General features: G+C 34.7%; 1 protein-coding gene across 2 annotated transcripts in view; it reads left to right on the plus strand.

The window, feature by feature from the left end:
* The window catches only part of PACRG (parkin coregulated), a 210,865-nt gene that overhangs the window by 177,513 nt on the left and 10,628 nt on the right, over positions 1 to 22,724 (plus strand). Inside the window, exon 1 of one of the 2 annotated variants that reach the window (XR_009274559.1) lies at positions 11,801 to 12,047. The exons of the other annotated variant lie outside the window; for it this stretch is intronic. The gene's annotated coding sequence lies outside the window, so the exon portion shown is untranslated. Of the gene's footprint in view, positions 1 to 11,800; positions 12,048 to 22,724 lie in introns of those variants that run through there. 2 annotated transcript variants of the gene reach the window in all.

The following is a 22,724-nucleotide window of genomic DNA, read 5'->3' on the forward strand; positions in this document are numbered from 1 at the left end:
AAAAGAGAAACAGTGAGGAAGGAAGTCTACTTCACCTGAAGCTCAGAAGTTAGGTGTGGTATGTTCAAGACAGTGAGTTAAGTATAGAATCACTTACAAATTTGGTGTAAACTTGTGTTTGTTCCACACACATGGTATCATATGTGATGCCATCGAATTTAGATGCTGTGTTTAAGCAGTGCCATTTTTAATGCCTTTGCTAAAAAATATTTTCACATCCAATAACCAAAGCCAAGCTTACTTGCTGTTTAAGGGAGTCAAAATCTTCTTTAACATGCTCTCAAGTGTGAAAATAATTTTTTTCATTCTCAGCATAAAAATAGATACATCTGCTCAGTAGTATTCATGAGCAAGTTGTAAGCAGAAAAAAAAAAAAAAGAAGCATTTTTATTTTGCAATAAGGTCTTCACTCCACATTGTGTATCAGTTACAGAATTAAGTTTGATCATTAAAACTACCTCCCAGACATTTGATTAAATACAGTACTTTAATATTTATTATTTTGGTTCTTGAAACAGTTAGTTTATTGGAGACTTCCACTCTGAATTCAGGGTTTCACAGTGTTATTGGGCTACTGTGAACTGAAATAAAAGCAAACAAAATCTGTGGTAATAATCTGCTATATTGTCAAACCTGCTGCAGTGTTTATAATGCCACTTGATCTCTGGTAAGCAGTATGTTAAATTTTTATTTAATGTAGCCAGGAACTCCCGAAGCCTTTGCCAAGACTGTAGAAGGGAACAACCACTTGTGGTTTGGGCTGCCTGCAATCATGTAATTAGCTTAACTGAATACCAGAAGTTCTGAGATGAGGTTATTTATGAACTAATTGACAGCCTGCACTGGGTAACCATAGGAAAGAGAAAAAGATAACCTAACAGGAGAAAAAGCAACCCCTAAAATGGAATGATTAGAGCAATGAAATTATTTGGTTTACATATTTCCAGTATTCTTGAATTTATGTTTCCCTTGCTGGGAAAAATTTAACCACTATCTGCAGAGGAAATGTTTTGGGGGTTTTTTTTTAGTTCTTTTGTGTCAGCATCCAAGCTTCCTTCGTAGTACATTGCTTAACATCTCTATATTCTGGTTTTAAATATGATAAACAGCTTTTAACACCTGATTGAACAATTGTCCTGATCAAACACTTTTTCCTCAAATGTCTGTCAGCATGTTTAATATAAGAGATTTCAAAGTGTTTGTAATTGGGGTCAGTTCAGGATCATAAACAGATTTTAACTTTGCTCTTCTAAAGCTTCTTGTATTCTGATTTGTTGTCCATAAAAGGGTAGTGACACATTATTTCCTGTCAGGGCAGTTCTGAAAATAAGAAAAGCAAGATCTATGAGCATTCAAAAGAAAAGGATCTTTGTATTAAATGGGTAAACCTATGGTATTTATTAGCATTTATAATAATTTGTAACAATAATTCTTTAAATGCTTTTAGAGTCTTGGGTGAAAACATTATTATTAATAGGTCTCATTTGCAGTTTTCAAACAAAGAAACAACAAAGCTCTTGTTTTCATATAGGTATTTTCAGTAACTTGGATATGGTATACATCCTTGCATACCCAACACCTGTTGTCTTCCAGTTTCTTTGATTGTAGAGGTCATCAGCATAAATTGAGCCATAAGTAATAAGATTTAAAGCTGAGTAAGTAGAAACAGTTGACAGTTAAAGAGCTTAAAATAGCCTACCATAGCTTCTAGTCGCTGTGTTATAAGCGATACACAGGATTTCCTCTGTGCTGCTCCTCAGCTGAACCCAACCTGAACCCCTTTTTGATGCAATCACTTGGTCAAAAATGAACAGCTAAAATGAAAGTAGTTTTTCAAAAGAAGACATGATTGCTGTGTGAGAAGCTTTGGTTAACTAATCTGAAATATTTCAGTCAGACACATTCTCAACACTCCTGGACTTATCAAATGATAAAAATAACTTTTCTGGATATTTCTCTTTGTGTCCATTTTCTAAGGAGATTAATGTTTACCTGTGTTAGGAAAGAAATTGCTTTCCTGTCAGTTCCACTTTCCCCTTAATACTCTTTCCTGCTGTCCCAAGGAAAGTAGAGTAGAAGAGCTGTTTGGTTTTATTTTCTTGACTTTCACATATTAAAACAATTGTTTGTGCATTGTAGGACTCTCCCAGGACCTGCATGTAGTTATGCACCCATTCACACAACTTTTTGAGTAGTGACTACACATAGGGAGAGTAAGAGCATCCCTCTTTTATTGAGAAGACTTGTGTTTGATTCTCTGACGGTTTGAGGTCTTCTGTGCTGCTCCCTATTCATTTTCTCCAGCATTTCTCCAGTCTGTTCATTAATGGTGGTGAGATAGATATATCTGTAGAAGGATATAGATGTTGGCAGGACAGAAGGGAATTATATAAATTAGAGCTATTTAATTTTCAGTGAACACAGAGCCTTCTGAAGAAACCAGTGATCTCCTCTGTGACTGCAGCTGTAGGTTCTCATAAGCTCTACCCTAGCTTTAATGGAAGTGAGGGAATTCCCTTTCCTGTCTCTCAAATAGATATAATGGCAACATCTCTTAGGAGCCTTCTGACTCATATGAACAAAACTAGGAGGGATGAAGATGGATTTATATGCATTGTCTCTTTAATTTTGAAAAATTTTAGCTGCTGCTCCTTGCTGAAACACCTTACTGCACTGAAATTGAATTATCTATTTAGTCAAAAATATTTGGCCAAGATATTGACAGATTTCTGAGGAGAGCTGACACACATCAGTGCTCGCTAAAGTTAGTAAGTTTAGCAGCTGCTCTAGGGAAACTGAACAGCTAGAATTGGCACTGGGGATGGGATAGAATTTTTTCACCTCATACTGCAGAGGATTTTGAGCACTTCTCTGTCGCCTCTCAGTTTGCTCTCCCTAATAAAAAAGCTTTGGTAAGTTTCCTTTGATACAAAGCTGTTTGTAAGGAGCAATAAAGCATGTCCAAAGCTGGTCGATAGGGTGAGTAGCATGGAAATTAGAGTAGGTTGATACACTGTGAAGGCAGTGGGTAGAAGAAGGAATGATAGTTTTGGAACCAGAACTCTGGTACAGCAAAAAATGGCAAGGCAGAAAGGTGTGCAAAAATGGTGTGACTATTTACTTCAGCGCTCCAGGCTAGGAAGATGACAGCAGCTGTGTTTTGGCTTGAAAATGGAACCATTTCTGTTGAGGAGACCAGAACTGAAAGGATTGGTGTCAAGAGGGAAGATTATAATGGGGTTTATATGTTGCAACTGTGTTAGTCAGCAAGATGAAAACAACACCATGCTAAGAAGCTTGGGGACAATTAGATTGATTTTGTTTTCTCCCTTTTAAAATTTTATTTTCTACAATGTACCTACCCTTTTCTTTACTGACTGTGTGACCTTTAGAGGTTTTTACTCTTAATTATTTCCTTTCCTGTGGTTGCTTTTAATATGTAGTAGAATATTCAGTCGATGTAGTAAATCTATTTCCTTATGTGTTTGGAAACAATGCACATTATTTATTTTTGCAACTATATAATAGTTTATGAGAATGAGGACCTACTGCTGTGATTGCTGCTTTTCCTGCTCCATTAACCCACAAAAAGCTCAATTTCTAATGAAATCTAAATCCATTCCAAAGCCAATGAATATCTAATATTAATTCATTTTGTAACATTCTTAAATAAGATATGATATATAATCTTTGGCTCAGTATATGCATGATTTCTACAGAAGACTGCAAAATCTTTCTGGGAAATTATTGGGAAGGATTGTTTGTGGAATTTTTTTATTAACTAGCTCTAGCCAGTTCCATTAATTATTATCTGTAGATGGACACTTTCATAAAACGACTGGCTTATTTTTCACTATTCAAATAATTTATGTTTTATTTCACTGTAGCCTTCTGTCAAATACTGCTTGGGTTTTTAAAATTTATTTTGGCTCAAAATTCAGACATTTAACTCATTAATTAATATTTTTGAAGAAGATGCATTCTCCTCTTGACAGTACTGCAGATAAATAGGAACTCCTAGACTAATGCTAACATGTGTCCTGAAATAGTTACTTGTTTAGTGAGTATAGAGACTCACTAAACAAACTTATTCTTTTGCCTGTTTTGAGTAAATCCTGGCTCAACCAATTTTCTGTTCTTCCATGTGTAGCATTCCAATGTCAAGTTCATGAGACATTGTAGATATTGTGTGTAGAAATTGCAAATAAGAACTTCTACACTAATATTTTTATTACCATTATTGTCTGTGGGCAATCCAACATACACATATTATTAATAGCTATCCTTTGCTCTCTTGGAAATATGATAAAAGTTTGAGTGGCATCAGCTTCAAAGTGTGCATGTTAAGTGGCATATATAAAAAAGTCCAATCACAGTTTTGTGGGTTTTTTTCAAATGCAAATTAAAATGGAAAGGGAAGTTGTCTTAGAAGAACTTCTTTCTGATCTTATATCCACCCTCTTTTCAGGTAAATTCAGGAGTGAGTTTACCTTAAAGGATACAAAATCCAGGCTGCTTCCTTCTTAAAATTAATAAGATGCACTTTGGCCGAGTCAATGCCGGTTTTTTTTTCTCTCTCAAAAGAGAAGCAATGCCAGTTGGTTAATATAACACAAGTTAGGCTTACAAATGCCAGTCATATGATGCTTTTTTTGCTTCTCCATATGAAATTTCTACCACAGGGAATAAATGACTGACACATCACCCCCTGCCATCATAACAACTGTCATGCAACACCATTATTTTTCAAACATTAGTGGCATCCCTCCAACTGACCATAAGGTTGCAGACACATATTTTAATCATTACTTTGCCCATTACAGGAAGCTAACATCACACCATTTAATGTGTTCTCATGATAAATTTCACTTTCTTTTATAATAGAATGGAAGTTAATGAAGCACAGCACAATTGTGGTGAATTAGACAGCAGTAGAACAAGGCAGGAGATACCCACTTATTGACATTATCAAAGCCATCTTAAATGCATCGACTTTTAAACCAACTCATATTCAATTATTAAAAAGGGACCATGGGAGTATACTGTTGGCTTAGTAAGAAAGGAGATTATAACAGTTCATTAGTTATTAATTAATTGGCAATCTCACTGCTTAATGTCTTTACACTTAACAAATACTTCTGTGCTGTGTCTTACTTCTATCCATTCAGTTTTCATCAACATGTAAAATATGACATTTTATTTTCTTTTATTTCTTCTGTCCACACATAAAAGGGAGGGTCAGCTGGTCATGTTTTATCATTTTTATTGAGATATTTTAAAATATACATTATTTATGTAATTAGTAAATAATTTTTTTATATGAAGTTAGCCAAAAGAGTAACATACATCACTGGGGTTTTTTTATTATAGATTAAATTTAGGTGTTAATCCTGTCTTAAGCAAACTACAGGCTCCCTGAATAGCAACTTGTGGGGAAGGTCTGGGGGAAATGGACCCCACAAGAAAAACAGGTAGCTGTGATGAAAGTGCCCGTAATAGAATTTGTTTGACAAGAATGATTCAGAGGCAAACCTGCTTATTCTTCCATAAATCATTGCTTTACTGTAATTTTTACTCTCTGCAATTAGAAGTACATATTTTTGCTGCTATTCCTATTCACAAGCAACATATTATTGCTCATATATTATCTTTAAAAAAGGAAGTGTGACTAGCATGCATATTCAGGAATGTAGTGTCTTGCTTTCACGCATCCATTTCATTACCAGAGCACCTACTGGTTCTTTTTAAGGCAGATTTTTTTGTGGGGTAGGGAGGATGCAAGACTACAGTCACTCCTACATGTGTGACTGTATAAACATCCTCAGGACAATATGATACTGCAGCAACTAGGACTGTAGAGAGACTTTTTCTTTTTACTAGTAGATTTTTTTAAGATTTGCTAATACCATGGACAGCTGTGAGCAGATGTAGAATTGTGCTGCACCAGGGTCTGTATTTGTTAGTTTTCATAGGTGGAGATCCATCTAGGTGCCAGTATCTAGATGATTGAGAAGGGGGGAGAGAAGGAGCAGTTTGAACCCAGGGCTACCAGTGATTCAATACATGCTATAAAATGGTACTTTGCTTTTAAAAACCAAACAGAAAACTCGTTATGTTGATGACTGTAAGTGCCTCTCACAAAACTATTGTAATGTGCTATCTAAATACTACCTTTCAGTACATAACTATAATTTGGTCTATGTATAAAAAACCAAGCACGTTTCATATCAAAAGTTTCTCTGAAAAAAGGTCTTCCTCATTACATTTTACTCCTGCTTATCCTACTGAAGTTATATAAGGGGGGTTTAAAGAAAATATGGAGTACCTGAGAGGGTAGGTGAACCAATGATGAGTCTCCCGGGTTGGCAACTTTACGTGGTAATTTCTTAAACAAAGTTACAGGGTCTGTTCCAGAAGCTGGAATAGATTGTCTGACCATAGTCACCGAGTGAATATTGTATTTCCCACTACTGAAAAAGGCAGTCACTTTCTCACCTTCCCTCCCGGCCAAAGGGCCCTCTGGCTTCCTTTAGCTCACCCCTAAGAGACATGATTCAATTAAGTATTTTGTCTGAAAATTAATCTAGCAACAAAAAAGCATGGTTGGGATTTCTGCTGGGTTTGTGAGCTGAATTCACCTCCAAACATGTGAGATGCATAGAGAAAATGACAGGAAGAAATGTTTCCAGGACAGAGAGTAAAAAAAACCCCACATATTCCTTCAACTCTAGAGTCCCAAAATATAAAATTCAAAAGTACTAAAAATATTGGATTTTTAACATTGTGCACACGCACACATGCACACACACAAAATCCTGCCTAACGTGAAATTAAAATGCATCCAGACTAAGAGATAATTTAACAGGGAAAGGAGGAGAAAGAAGAATCAGAGTGTCAAAAGCTTAGCAATTATGCTAAAGAGGGTTATTTCTATAGAGTTTCTCTGTACTCATTTGTGAGTATAAAGTTTCTCTGGAAGCCAGTTCCAGACAAGAATCTAATCTTAGGCATTTTGATTCACCTCAAGAGGAATCTGACCTCTTCCTGTACTATAAACATTGAAGAAACTGAGAGACTAACCTTAGGCTAATGTTTGCCTTTGTGTTTGCCTTCCAGTGGCTTCAACAAAGCACAAATCAAATTCTAATGAAAAATGCTAAGAATTAAACTAATTTGGTTCAAATTTCAGCTTTGGTAATTTTAAGTGGATTCTTGATTTCAGAAAATTATTTAGAAAAATAATAATGTTGAAAATACTTGTACATTTTAGAAGAAACTTATATCCATTGGCATTGATTTGCTTTCCTCCCAGTATACACACTTTTCCCTGGAGGACAATTTAGGAGTGTTTATAAGGAGGCAAAAAGTTATTAGCAACTAGAAAACAGAAAGAGCAATTTCAGCCACTAAACACAAAAATGTCTGAAGTTACCCATGTTCTAGGGCTGTATTTGACCTGAAACATCCTAAATTCAAGGAGGATTTTGTTTTTCATTTTATATTCCAATTTCCTGAAATTTTACTGTTATTCTCACATGAGATTGCATGAATCATTAATATAACCCCTGTACATTGATATAACTCCTGTGTCTCTTTTTCCTTTACTGCCATTTTCCCTACATTTTGATACCTCAGGCCTTTGTGCTATGATTCCTCTCCTGATAATCCATTGAATATGTTTGTATAACAATACAGCATGATACAGTTTTATCAAAAATGAAGCAGCTTGTGTACAAAAATAAATTCTGAATTGACATATCAGCTCTCCCTGCACATTTTGTAAATCTGAAAGATTTCATTATAGAATTCATATGAGTTTTCAACCTTGTTCCTCAAAAACTGAGGATGCAGCTCTTCCTAGCTCAAAAAATAAATATCATTGTTTGTGATTTGTAACCTGTACACATCTCAGAGTTCCTAGCATCAGTATTGGTTAGATTACTAAATCTGATTTTAGAGTTTTTTTATTTAGGAATTTCTACTGTACAATTGTATTCGGTAACTATGATGAAACAAGAAACTTCAACACATGCTTAAAATAAGTAAATTAATATGTATTTCTAAAGCTAGAACTCCAGAATGAAGCATTGAAAAATACATTTTCCAATCAAGTTTCAGGATTACTTTACATGCTGGTATACTACAGATGTTTTCTAGGGGAATTTGGCAGACAGGAGAAAGAAATTCATTACTATATCTGACAATGCAGTAATGAGAATAAGACAAAACAGAAAACAAAATGTTAAATTTATATTTGAAGACAAAGCTAAAGATTTTTTTTCCTCTTCCATTATTATGCTTTCTATAGAAATAAAAATGACAATAATGTATTTTTTCATGGTTGAGACACCTTTAGCTTATACTATGTGAACTCAGATTCAGTTTTCCCTATTTTTTTTTGTAATGGTCTGCTCATTAGGGAGAGATAATACAGTTTTTGCATTATCAAAAGTAGGAAAACTTTTGGTTAACTGGGATTTGTCACTTTTACGTGCTTTATAACACATGCTCTACATTAAAATTTTAATGATGATTTTTTAATATCTGCTTTGCTTTATCACTGCATGACCAAGTTCTAAAATAACTCCTTGCTTGTTAAACACATAAACATAAGTTTGCACTTGTGAGTAGTTCCCTGCCTCTTGACTGCACTCAACTGTGTGAGTAGTTTTGTGTATATACACAGATTTTTTGCAAATCAGAGCTGTAGAAATGTACCTAGAGTTATATTTAAACAGAAGAAATTAACTTTTTTGCCTAAATTGTATTTTCCTTGCACATAGGACAGGAGGGAATGGCTGTAAACTGCAAGAGAGTGGGTTTAGATTGGATATTAGAAATAAATTCTTTACTGTGAGGGTGGTGAGGCACTGGAACAGGTTGCCCAGAAAAGCTGGAAGTGTTTAAGGCCAGGCTGGATGGGGTTTTGAGCAGCTTGGCCCAGTGGAAGGTGTTCCTGCCTATGGCAGGGAGGTTGGAACCCAAAAGTCTTTATGGACCCTTCCAGCCCACATAATTCTGTGATTCTGACAAAAGCTATTTTGTAGTGATTGAAAATTTTTAAACTTTTTCTAGTTTGACATTTTTTGGTTGGAAAAAAGTAGTCAAGGCTTGATTCTCTAACAGAAAACTCCTATATTTATATTTACATGTAAAATTATGTCTTGAACAATCAATATTTTTGAACTTATGATTCCATTTTAATTGAAAACATCAAAATATATAACTTTTTCTAAAAAAATCTTCTAGTTCTTTTTTAAATGTGAACTTTTTAAGACATAAGTAACTTTTCAGCCAAAATATTTTTCATTGTGTCTGAATATATGATTCTTTCTTAATGACAGCCAAAGTTTCTAATGGAAGCTGGCATTGTTCTTAATTGGCATTATTCCACTGTATCAGGTAAATATCAAAAAATCTTATATGGTTCTGGAAAAAATGTCAATCCTCCCATAGGATGATTAAAAAAAAAAAGTGAAGAAGAAAAAAAATACTTTGGTAGCCTTTTAATTTTTTAGAAATCTTAAGATTTTTTAAGAAATCATGAAGTAAGAGAATAGGATAGTAGAGATTTTTTCTGGACTCTTACAGAATGAGCTTCTCCTTGCAATAATTCTTATGGAGAACTTCATAGTACAATGTGTAGACCACAATTTTAAGTGCTGTTTATTCAGTATCTTTAGTTTTCCTTGCATTTCCTTTCTTTACAAAGAGTCGTCTATAAATAGAAACCAACCTGTTTCCTTGGCTCAGTATCAGGAAAGTGATGAATCATTTCATATAGTGATGTGCTGAAGATGGTATGAATATTTAAAATGTAGATGTACAGTCTAACTCTGAATAGAATATCTATGCCTGGAATTCCAAAAGTGGCTAGAGATTTTGAGCTTTTACAAAAGTTTAAGTGAAAATACATAAGTTGTGAAAGAACAGAACTAAATTCTTCCTACCTCTTCCTGAACCTTCTTATTTTAACAGAACCTTTTTTCAAAACTTTGTTGTAAATTTTGAATCATAATTTAATTTTACTTCTCAGAAACATATTAAAATATAATGGTCTGTAAAACTGTACTCACACATCACTGTCTGATTAAACTTCATTATCAAAAATGTACCACTTTCACAATTTATATTCACTTCTGTTTAAATAATTTCTGTGATTTTATTTTGGTTGCCTTAGGTTAGAGCATTGTCTTGTACAAAACTAACATAACATATCTAATTGCCTAAATATTTATTCCTGGATGACGTTCCATCTAACACAATAGAATGGAATCACTTATTTTGTAAAGTGTTGTGGAGTCAGTCTTGAGTCTCTTCAGAATAGAAAAAAACTATAAATCTGATTTAAATAATATCTTACAAGAAGCAAGATACTTGCTAGCCAGACAGAGGCACTAAGGTGTCTGTTTTCTTATTTTGTTTTATATCTTTATTGTTGTGTCTCAGTTCAAGAAACCATTTTGAGTCAAACTGCCAATGCAGAAATGCCTGTCTAATTTCCCTGTGTACCTCTGAGCATGAGCAGTAGATGGAATCTGATTTAATCCCATTTCTGTTTGCAGCCAGGAATTGTAGAGGCTGTTCAGATTTTAATTTTCTTTGTTTAAATCAGGGATTAATCTAGAATTTGGAGTTACAGTATATTCCAAGGTTTTGATCAAGTTAACGTGGATCTTCTAGGTCATACAAAAAGGTTTGTATTACCATGAAAAAGAGAAGAACATGGGCTGTGCAGCATTTAGCACTTCCTTTTATATTTAGCAGGGTCATAGTTCATCCCAAAAATTCTCGACTAATGAATTAGCCTTAGCAGTCTCTCCCAGAAGATGCTTTAATAGGAAGGATCTTGTAACTTTGCTGTGGCACTCTCTGTCACGGCTGTGAGCCTGTGAGATTCCGTCCAGCGCAGCGAGGAATGCGACAGCGTGGCACGAGAAGAATGTGGCACATTACCCACATGTGATAACCCAGCCCAGCGTAGCCCTGCCTGATGAACACATGGCTGGCCTGTTTGCAAGGTGAACCTAAACAAGCTGCAGCATCTTTGTTTACTTGGCTATTATTCACACCATTTCACTGCATTTCATACCATTCACCATTTCAGACCACTGAGAATGAACATATTTATTTGTATATAACATAGAAGAAGTGTGCAAAAGTTAACAAATGCTCCTGAATGCAAAGGAATATTTAAATCCTGTACACCTAGTTTTTGCTCTGGTAATGTAGTTCTGAGGTTTGGATAGAGAATTTTCCAGCAGTGACTCGAGGAACTGTTTCTTGTGGTAATGAATTTAGACAAACATCATGTAAAGAACATAAGCATTGGGCTATAGTTAATAACATAATCAACTATAGGTCTTAAGCTAGGATGGATTTAAGTACATTAACTGCTTTCCAGAAGTTGGAGACTAAGGTCTAAAATTTAGGTTTGCTTTCTGTTTTGACTCCTGGCCCTTAATTTGAATAAAAATACTAAAGTGAGAATGATAATGTTATCTCTTATTTAGCACAAAATCACTCTCTTATAATTCCAATTGACTTAGCACTGGAAAATTACAATGATGCATCTTAGTGACACATTGTTTCAGATTTACTTGATTTAACTGTTGTTTGATGAAAAGTTTGTTATCAAACTTAGTGCTTAGCTGCATTTTGTAGACTGTGAAATTTTGTAAACAGGAATGACCAGCACTTGCCCGGGAGGTCTGTGAACATTCAGAAGTTCAAAGTTTTGTGTGACTGGATATTTACCCAGTACTGAGACTTAGTGAGTCATTTTAGAATGAGAAATGGAACTGTAATTTTGCAAAGTATAAAAATGCTCCAATTAACCTTCAGATAGATTAGCAGCTTGGGAATGGATGGGAGAGTCCAGAGAGGAACCTTGATGATGCCTGACTGATTGTTCTGCAATGATTTAAGCCTATCAATTCCTATCTTTTCTTCTGAATGAAGTGGCAGAGATGAAGACATGAAAAATGGAAAGATAAACTACTTTCAAGCCTATTCTAGCAAGAAGATCTACATTTTTGTTTTCCCTGGTAATTATTGTCTTACCTTACTTACCTGCTTCTACATTTCTTCAGCCTTTATGTGGGAAGGTTCAGACAGTATTTTTTTATAACTGTATATGTACCTTGTACAATTCTTCCAGTGAACAGGATTCGTTCTGGAAAGTGAGTCAGTGTTGTCAGAAGCTAATGCATTAGAAATCTGCAACATCAGCCATCAGAAAGGTTGTTCGTATCTGCCCATATCAAGTTTATTTGCATAAATGAGCCCCTTTGTTTCCTGAAAGAAATAAACTGAGAGTGAAGTTAGTAGTGGCAGAAGGCTACTGCAAGAAACAAAAGAGATTTATCTACTGACATCATAATAATCAATATTAATTACTGAAATGTGTATCAGTTGTGTTTAAATGAAATCTGATTTTTTATCCTCTTAAATGTACATAATCTTCATGCTTCCTGAAAACTTCCAGAAGACTGGTCACACAGCATTTCCTTCCAATACTCTTTCTACTCTTTCATTTTGCTGTTATTTGCAGGGAATGAAAGACTATTTGTCCTTGTTACTTGCATTTCTTGTTTCATGTGTGATTTCAGTTCTTGGAAAGGTTAAATGCTGTTTACCATGGAAAGGAGATAAATGTAGAAGTATCATGCACCTTTACCTTTCTACATGGCTGTTGGATCTTTCTCATTTTACAGCTTTCAGTACAGTTCCAGACATTTGAGTAAATCACAACTAATAGGAGAAAATTCCATGGTGTTGTTGTATTGTGGACAAATGGACGAGACACCAGAAAACAATTATACACTTAGACTTCCAACTCTCATGTGTTGTGGTGAATATCCAGTTAATGTGTGTCAAAGTCAGCATGCTATCTACATTTCTCCTCTTATTTTTATCTTCATACCAATTTAAGTTTAAAAGTTACCTGGTAATATTGTTGAAATATACTCTTTCTTCATGCAGAAGCTGATTTAGCTTTTAGTACAGGCCAATGATTTCATCATGTGGGTGACTGTAGTTGTGAAATAAGCTTAGATGATCTTTGTCTTATATCTTTTGGAAAACTTCAGGGTTAGTTGAGCAGTCATACTACTGACTCTATTTTATGTGTTTTATTAACCTCCAGAGCTTATGTGGAAAGAGAAAAATACTTAAAGATTATTTTTTTCTCTGACTGAGTTTAGAGAAGATTCTGTGTTTATTAGGCTTCTTGTTTGAAAGGTTTTTTCTACATCTTATTTATTTTTTATGCTATTGCAAATAATCCTAGAGGCTTTATATGTATGTAAAATCTTGGTATTCATATCACCAAGAACTGCAAAAGTCAATATGTGCATGAAGATCTGTAGCTCAACACATCAGTTTCTAAATAGCAAAGTCAAAAATTTTTTTAAATGACTGACAGCATGTACTGTAGCCATGCCCATTTACCTTATATGTTAATTAGTAGTTTGTTGTTTGAAAGCATATTTCAAATTATATTTCTGTATTAGTGTGGCTCATTGAAAAACTAATGTAGATGCTGGTTAAGACATAAATAGGAACTTACTACTAGAGCTAGCAAGCCATAAAATAAATGCCCACTGACATAAATATCCAAGTACACCAGCTACACACCTGAAAGGCAGGAGAAAAGAGAGGCCATTGTGGGCTCTTATTTATAAATGAAGCCTGCCAGTGATAGTCAGGATATTCATCAGAAAAAAGGCCCTGGTGGATTCAGGGTTCTACTGAAGCCTATGAGAGCCCATGTTAGAAATCACGTAAGCAGCCGAGGTTCACTGATGCCCAAGGCCTTTCATACCTGGGTTTATGGTTTGATTTTCATCTCTTTGTATTTGATCAGTTGTTTTCAGCCAACAAAATATGTTTATTTTATTTGTTCAAATCCCTATTCTAATCAATCATGGGATTCAGAAATATGGAAATTAGGAAATAATATGTTAAAAATAAAATATTCATCAGAAAAAAAAGCAAAACATTTTCCAAATCTTAGAGGATATGCTATAATGATGAAATTAGAAGTTACTGAAATGTAATGGTACAAAATCCAAACATTGTGTATGAGTTACTCTCCACTTAATGCAACCTGTGTGACCTAAAAATTTAGAAGAAGAAATGAGATTTCATTCTTAGCATACATGCCAAATTCAATGACACTTAACAAAGATGCTGAACAGTATGTTTTTCATTCATCATTCCCAGAGAAACATGTATTTGACCAGTTTAATTGTTCAAAGTGAAGCAATTTGGTGGCTACCAAACTAACAAAAACCCCAAATATCCAATTCTTCTGGAGCATTTAAAATACACTCTGAAGCTTATAACATTTTGTGTGTAGTAGAATAATTTTAAAAGCTTTTTTCTTGTTTGTTATTTCTAAGAAAATATTTCTCTGAAAAATAAAACATAGACTATTTGTTTCTTTTAATAAATAAAGTGTAACAAACAAATGGTGTTAAAATTATGCAAAAGGATGGTCACTATGTATAGCTGGAGTATAAATGGTGATTCAAATATACCTGCATTTTATATTTAGATCCAAATTTGTAAGCTCCACTAAGGTCAATTTGTTAAGTATTTAATATTATGTATGGATACTACTGTTATTTCTGCTTAAAATGGTAGATGCCTTATCTTAGATTCTGCTTGCAGATCTTCTAGTACCTCAGTTAATATAGCATCTATATTCATGAAGTTTCTTCTTACATAGTAGCAGTAGGAAATACCTCTTCCTTATTCATTTACTTCACGTCCGTGGACAAAAGTGCATTAATTTTTTTGTTATTTATAGACATCCCTAAAGACCATGGTCTTGCCATTTCCTTGTTTACATGGGCTGTGATGAAGTAGGTCTAATGGCAATATGGTAAATAAAACAGCTCCAAGGAATAACCTCCATCACTGAAAGCTCATAATATCAAATAGTGGGCTCTGTCACATGCTACTCATTGACATCATGACTTAGAGGTCCAAAAAACTCATCTTTCCCTCACATCTTTCTTCTTCCCAAAACCAAACTCAATTCTGTGCACTATCAATTTTAAGATTTAAATAACACTTATTTCCTGCTGGGTCAATAAACTTGGAGTAAATATTGGACTTTAATGCCAATTTAAAATTATTCTTTAGGGTCTATGTTATATTTCCAAACATTCCAAGTATGTTTTGCTAGGTGCTTTTAAGATGATAAGATGATTTTTTTGTGGTTGTTTCAGAAACTTATGGACTCACTTGTCTTTGGGGAAATACTTTGTCTTTTGTAAGTAAATGGAATTTGCCAGATCTTCAGCTCATATAAGTGTTTGTCACTCCAAAATAATTATCTAAGGGTAGTTGTATTTAAATTTTATGGAAAAGTAATCTAACATTTTGTCCTAATGTTTTCTGTTTGGTTCAGAAGATGGAAACAGCATGTGCATGTCTTGAGGTAACACCTGGTAGGGACAGATTACAGACTGTTGATTACAGACACTGCCCTTCAACACACAGCCCCACTCCCTCGGTGATACTGTTCACCAGAAGTGCACTAAAATGCAACAGTTCAATACACACCCATCTTTACTCAATTTAAAGCTTTTTAATGGAATGTCAGTCAAGTACGCAGTTATAATCCATACCTTATTACAGAGTACCATACACATGCATTTTAAATAGCACATTTTCTTAACTTAAACCATTTTCTTTTCTAGATACCATAAGGAATCAATTGTGATTATGGTAAAAGCCACAAATTATTTTTTACTTAATGTGATTATTTCATTACTAATTAAAAAAAAATCACCCTCCTATCTGATTTTCTATTTAACCAACATTTTCTATTTTCCCAACGTTAAATACTTTTCCATGGTAATTTCTCTCCTATCTTAATGTTACCTGTCATAGGATTTGAGTATTTTCCAAAAATTAATTAGACTCACAACAGCTCAGCAATCTCATTTACTTTTAGCCTCACCCCTTCCACCATGATCCGTGTCCTATTTTCTTCTTTGTAGCTGTTTTTTATAGTGACTATGAGGATACTAATTTGAAGTGAGTTTTCAGCTTCGTTCTGAAAGCTGAGAAAATTGTGGTCAATCTAATGTCCTCTGACAGGGAATCTGAAATCTTTTGTTCTGTTTATTGAATTAGCCTATCTTCTGCTCCCATGAGTTTCGTTTTCCAGATTGATAGATCCATGATTAATACAAAAGAGAACAACTGAGGATGAGTCTTCTCACGTATAAATATATTCTGCAGCGCATGGGGAAAAACATTTCTTACAGGACTTTCACGGATAGAGACCACATCTTTGGCCTGACCATTTTAAAGGATAACAACACTCAGTGTTTGTGGTACTTCTGTTGAAGTAATATAAATGCCAGTAATTCATTCAGGCAGTTTTCAATGAAAAAAAACAGGACCTAATCATAAGACAACAGCCTCAGGTACAGCTTTGGAGTCAACCTTAGGTGGGAAAAGGCATTTTTCAAAAATTTTAACTGTTCAGTCATTCTATGATTGAATGCCAAGCTATCCAAGTGAACTGCTTTGGTGCTCTAGCTAACAGGAGAATCCATCAGTATAAGGGGATAGGTTGGAAGATGATAGCTTTAGCAAAATTTAATTCAATAGTCTCTTCTTGACATTTTGTATCTTGATAGAATGTGAATTTGTACAACAACTGTATTTTAAGAGCTGATTCATGTGAGACACTGGGACAAGTGAAAGCTAAGAACATTTTTGAGATAAATAAACAATATGGTGGAACTATTGGCACATCGAAGATTTTGGACTATCAAAGTTATTCCCCAAAGAAAATAACCCTGCCAATAGAAGTATTTTTGTTAAAGATGTTTCTCAAAATAATTTTTGAGAAAATCCTCAGAACAAAACATTCAAAAAGAAGGAAAAAAAATTAAATATAATGCATTCCTTAGATTTTCTTTGTGTAAGAAGGGGGGTGTTGTGGTTCTCTTAGAAAATCAGATACAAAATTCTATTGATTTCTTTTACTATTGAATAGACATTATGAAGCATTAGGGAATTAATGTCCATTTCACATTTTTAATCTGCTGTATAGAATACTTGAGATGTGTGCACAACATCCCAGTATTTGTTTGTAGTAGCAAATTTAAACTAATTCAGGAACATATGCATTATATATGAAATACTTAAAGTTCCAGCTGAATAAACACTTACATTTGCCATCAATTTCAAAGGTCTACAAGTAGACTTTGTGCACAATTTAAAATGAAAAATGTGTAGTACATGCATCTGACCTTTTTCATTTAAAATGCTATTCTGCCTTATCTAAATTATATATGGCTTGGATCTTTCTGTATTAAATAATTGTAGGTGGAAGGATGAAGCTTCATGTATAATATTTCTCCACAATATGTATTTATTGGCATTCAAGCAGGTTTTATTATCAATACTTATTGTACCAAGTGTGACATCATATGTCAGGAACCCTGAAGTATTTCAGCATATATGGCTAGTAATAGATGTGGTTAATGCCCATTAACACTTTTAAAGGAAAAGTGAAATAATATAATACATCCATGTTCTAGGGAAGAAATACAGAGTTCAGTATCAGGGTATTGGTTTGGGGAGAGGGTTTGGCTTGTATTTTTCTGGGATTTGGGGGGTATTTTGCAGAGGTATTACTATTTTGAGATAAAATCCAATTATATTAATTTTTAAAGAATTTTATTAGCATGCTTTTATCAGCTATGACTCAAATGCAATCTTTAGTTGTTTAAATGGAAAACTTGAGTTGCTAAATGAAAGCACATTCACTTGCTGCAAGTACTCATTTAGAAACAAAGCAGCGTGAGTTAAAACCATATAAGTGAGAAATGGTTGTCTGACATAGGAAGTTCTTAAAATGTATTTCTGGAAGACATTGCTGATGATGCTGAAGTCAATAGAATGTTTTTTTTCTTCCTCTGTTAAAGCAATGTGATTTCCTTCAAAATAAGCTGCATGGCACCTTCTGAAAGTAAAGTGACAGATTTTAGAACTATACTGGCAAAGGGAAGAATGATTGCATTCTGATTTGCATTAATGTAAAAAAAATAACTAGAGGAGGAAGAAGTTAATCCCACTCCTATTAACACATCACCCATGAAAATGAAATCATGGCATTTGATCTTCCTCTCAGTGAATTCAGCGTATTGAGTTTAATAGAAAGTCAACCTCATCACAGCTAAGTCCAGCACTGGCCCTGCTACTCTAATTAGAGTTCCAAAATATTAGTTTCTTTTTTCCCTCATCTTCTTACTTCATTTCCCTTGACTGGAGTGCAATTTCACCAAAATTTAGTAGACTAATCATTAACTGGCAGCAGCACAGAGACTGAAACTTTAAATTGACAATCACAGCAGTAGAATACCAGAAATTTATAGAAGCATAACCATTTCTTCTGCTGGGTGTGTGATAATTGTTTTTCTGCTCATTTACATCCAAAAGTAATTAAACACTACAACAAAACTGTGTACTGTAGTATTGGTGCAAAGTCTGCTGTTTGGAGGTTATGCAGAAATTCCATGAAAACATCACAGTGGGAACTGTTGTTCATTTGCATTGTCACTTCCTAAAAATTTGCAGAAACACACCCTTGAAAGAATTAGGTCACACAAAATGTGGCCTAAGGGCTTCTCCTTTCTGTTTTCCCCAGTGGAGTCCTGCAGCTGATGTGATAAAAACTGTTCTACATCAATAATTTTTTGAGTTTATGTTTCCTGAAAAATTTATTTGGCTTATGGAAATAAACCAACTTTGTCATTCAGTGGGAAAATTTCTTGTCTTTCCTTTCTGACCTGATTTCTTGATACAAATGCAGAGGTGTTACAGTGCATGTAAAGTTGTATAATAAAAGTTGGCAATTCTTAATATCTTCTGAACCTTCTTTAGACAATTGTAGTTAAAACCATGCATTAGAAATGCATGTCATAGTAATGTAAGAAAATTATTACAGGAAGCTTTGCTTTCCCTGGATATTAAAACTTACATATAAACAAATACAACTTCAAAGTGGAGGAATTTTCTTTCTCATGACATTTTTTACTGAAGTCTCAGAGTGTTTCATGGTCACATGTGCCTTTTGCTTTTAGAGGTGTAAGGGATAGCTGTTGTTTTCTGGTGCTGTTGATAATGTGAAAAAAGCTACGAGATAACAACATAGCTAGTACTTTTCTTATTGGAAATAAGCTAATTAATCACTGTAGTGGGCAGAGAAAAGCTAACTCTCTCATTTACTTTTCTGAAACTCATTGATTTACATGGTGAGAAATGACTATCGCTGGCAGCAGTTTTATACCCTTCATTTCTTAATACTTTGTATATGCTTATTTCTTTAGTTAGGAAATGTTTTGAAATAAATAAACACTCTTTAGTCCTGATTTTGCAATCACTTACACATTTTCATGACAGTTTGCTGAGTCAAACCTATATCTGCTTATGATACCAAACCCAGCATTTTATATATCATGAGCTTTATCTTATTGGGAAAATTTCCATAAATTTTGTTGAATTCCACTTTCCAAAGCTTCTCATATACATATTTAAATATTTTATCTATCTTCCTGTATTTTCTCCTCTTTTTTTGATTTCATGTATTTTGGGGGATGTTTATGGCAACATCTCACTTACAATTACAATAATATAGATGATTCTTACATCTCATTTATGCTTGCTCACTTTGTCTTATGGTCATAGTAGTTTTTCCTTGAACATTCAGAGGGATCTCATGTAAGTACAACACAAAAAGACCATCTTTATATCATTTCTATAAATTGTGCAGTACAACAATATCTTTAACTGTTATTAAAATATAAATAAATAGACAAGGAATAAGCTTTAGATCATTTATTATATCCGTAAAAACATAAACAGCCCTAAATAAATGAAGATAGATTCAGAATAACCATCTGTTAGGAAGTTAGTTCAAGTCAAAACACTTAAAAATTGGCACTGTAGACTGTATTCATGAAAATATGTATTTAGACATTTAAATATCTAGCCTCATGTACAGATGTTCTGATTCACTGCAGCCTTCATTTGGGAACTGCTAAAGACTCAGGATTGACCCACTCAGGTAGCTGCTGAAAATTGGATTCAGGTGCTAAACTTTGTGTTTTTCTGAAATATTGGCACAAGTTTATAGTATAACAATAGGTCTGTCTCCACAGCTGCTTCCTTGCCAAATCATAAGGTAGAGGTCACAAGAGCCTTTCTCCATGATTAAATAATTTGATAATTAGGTGAAATCTCCCTGATCATGAAAGATGCAGATTTGAAACCACATAGGCTGGGCTTGTTACTGCTTCCTGGGAGGGTGCTTCATCACTAAGTTTTCAAACTATAAAAACTAAGGCAGCCATTTCTGCCCTTGCTCTTTTTTTTTTTTTCTTTTTTTCTTTTTTTTTTTTTTTTTTTTTTTTCTTTTTTTTGCCTGCTTTAAAAACACCAGGCTTAATGGGTCATAAGGTTATTCTTTTCTGTAAATCTTCCCAGCCGCCCCCTCAACTCACATAGCTTTTAAACTCATTGTCCAAATTCAGTCAAACTGAAAAAGGGGCAAAGCTGCTGGAAAAATAAGCGTCTGGGTAGGAGGGAGGGATCCAAATTCAGGTCCTGGTGAGAGAGCTGTGGGTAGGGTATGCAAGAGATACAAGGTGTCAAAAACATGCCTTAGCTCATACCCTCTATTAGCTGGTAGAACTCGTGGAAAACAAGTTGTCCTTGTAAAGAGGTGTAGTGCAAAATCAGCACACACACGTGGGAAACAGGCATCACTAGAGTTTCGTGACACAACTTGCTTTTGAAGAAATCATTCAGTCTCACCCAGAAGGAATGGCGATAGCTATCTACCATCAGGAAAACTCCTGGGCTGTAGCTCCAGGCCGAATGCAAATATTTAAGTCTCAGAGAAAAGGTCTTCTGCTCCCTGATCCCCACTGGCTGCCTCTGTGAGACCCACTGATCAGCCCTTCACTCACCTGAACACTGCTCTTGGGAATCCAACTCCTACTACATGCTGAGAGGTAAATTTAATGCAACCCTACTGAGTCCCCTGCAGAGCCCACAGGTATTAGGTGCTGCAATTCCTGACATGGTCTACATTTCTGTTCTGGCTGTTAAAGATTTATACCACAGTGTTGTCTCCTGCCCGGTGTCTCTAATTCTGCCTGTTTTCACAGTTGTCTTCTGTGGATGTGTGAAGTTAAGTCAGTCTGTTAGCTGAAATTTGTGAGTGCTATTATTGTTCCTCTCCTATAAAATCAAGTTCTTATCTTCTCGTCCCATTTCCCCTACAGAACTAGAACCTTAACCCCAGTTTAAGCCATTCTGACTGCTAGACAGAGATAGATTACAAGGGCAAAGATATGTAAATAAATTAATATTAGCTTGACTTCTTCAATGTCTTCTCAGGACTGAGTGACAGTGGTTATAATCTCTGCCAGACAACTATCAGCAGTTTCAGGAACTGTTGAGGCAGATGGCTGAGGCACTAGATCTGATAACAAGCATGCCTGAACTTACTGACTTCTCTGCATTTTTTGATATTAGGTAGAGAGGAAAGCTTATGCCTCTGTAAAATGAGGATATTAAAAAAACAGCAAAAGATTTATGGGTTACACTTTTGGGGTGGCGGTTTTTTTTTGTTTGTTTGTTTTTTGGTGGGTTTTTTTTGGGTTTTATTTGTTTGTTTGTTTAATCTATACAATTAAAGGAAAAGAATACAGTAGCAAAGAAGAGGTCTCAAGCACTGGGAGGCTGTTGGTACCTCTCTTCTCACAGACTGGTAACAGGTTCAGTTCACCTCCTCTATGTTATGAAGTCAATTCTTTAGCTGATACCCACCTTCCTGTAAGAGCCCTGTGCTTGCATTAATGCAGTTGACATTCCATTCTAATCATTTCCAAAGTAGACTTGGGAGTTAGTAAGTAGGTAAGATTCTTACTCATAACTGTAAAGCAAAGATATTGGGTTCTAGCATCACATGTGCAGATAAGCCTATCTACCCTTTAACCATGTTTTGCTACAGAATTACAGCAGAGAGTCAACAGGCTCAGATATAACATGTCAATTGGAATCCAATGGGATATTTTTAGTTACATTGTGGAATTATTATGTTAAACCATAATGCATATATTCTTATAGTTAGAACCTTTATGAAGCATATTTCAGAAAATTAACTAGCCAAAGGAATGTCCCTGGCTTCCCTTCCTCCACTTTCAGCCTTTGTTTGTCTTATACTTCTCCCATGCCCACATTCTTCTCCCTGGGACAAGAAATGTCAATTTTACTTATCAGTCAAGCACCCAATAAACTTTGGCTGTGTTAGGACAAGTAATTCAGGAGGACCTTTCCAGATACCACCATCCAGTGATGACATTTCTTGGTGACTCATGAATTTTCCTCACATTATTTTACTGAGACTAATGTATGTTATTCTTTTCCCTTAAAATAACATTGTTATTTCCTTCAAAAATCACCATTCTGCTCTAGCTACTGTTGTCCAAAAATGCTCAGTGATATTTTTCTGATGCAGAATTTTGTCTTAATCTTAAGGTACTGCTTTCATGGGTACCAATTCAGCAGCAGTGCAGCTGCAGAGTTGGGTCAGAGACCTGTAAACTCACTGCAGCCATTAGCATTAAATAACATAGAAGATGAAACAGCCATCTGTGGTTTGCTGGAGAAAAGCGATAAAA

This window comes from Ammospiza caudacuta, chromosome 3 (genome assembly GCF_027887145.1).
Source record: "Ammospiza caudacuta isolate bAmmCau1 chromosome 3, bAmmCau1.pri, whole genome shotgun sequence".
Classification (NCBI taxonomy): domain Eukaryota; kingdom Metazoa; phylum Chordata; class Aves; order Passeriformes; family Passerellidae; genus Ammospiza; species Ammospiza caudacuta.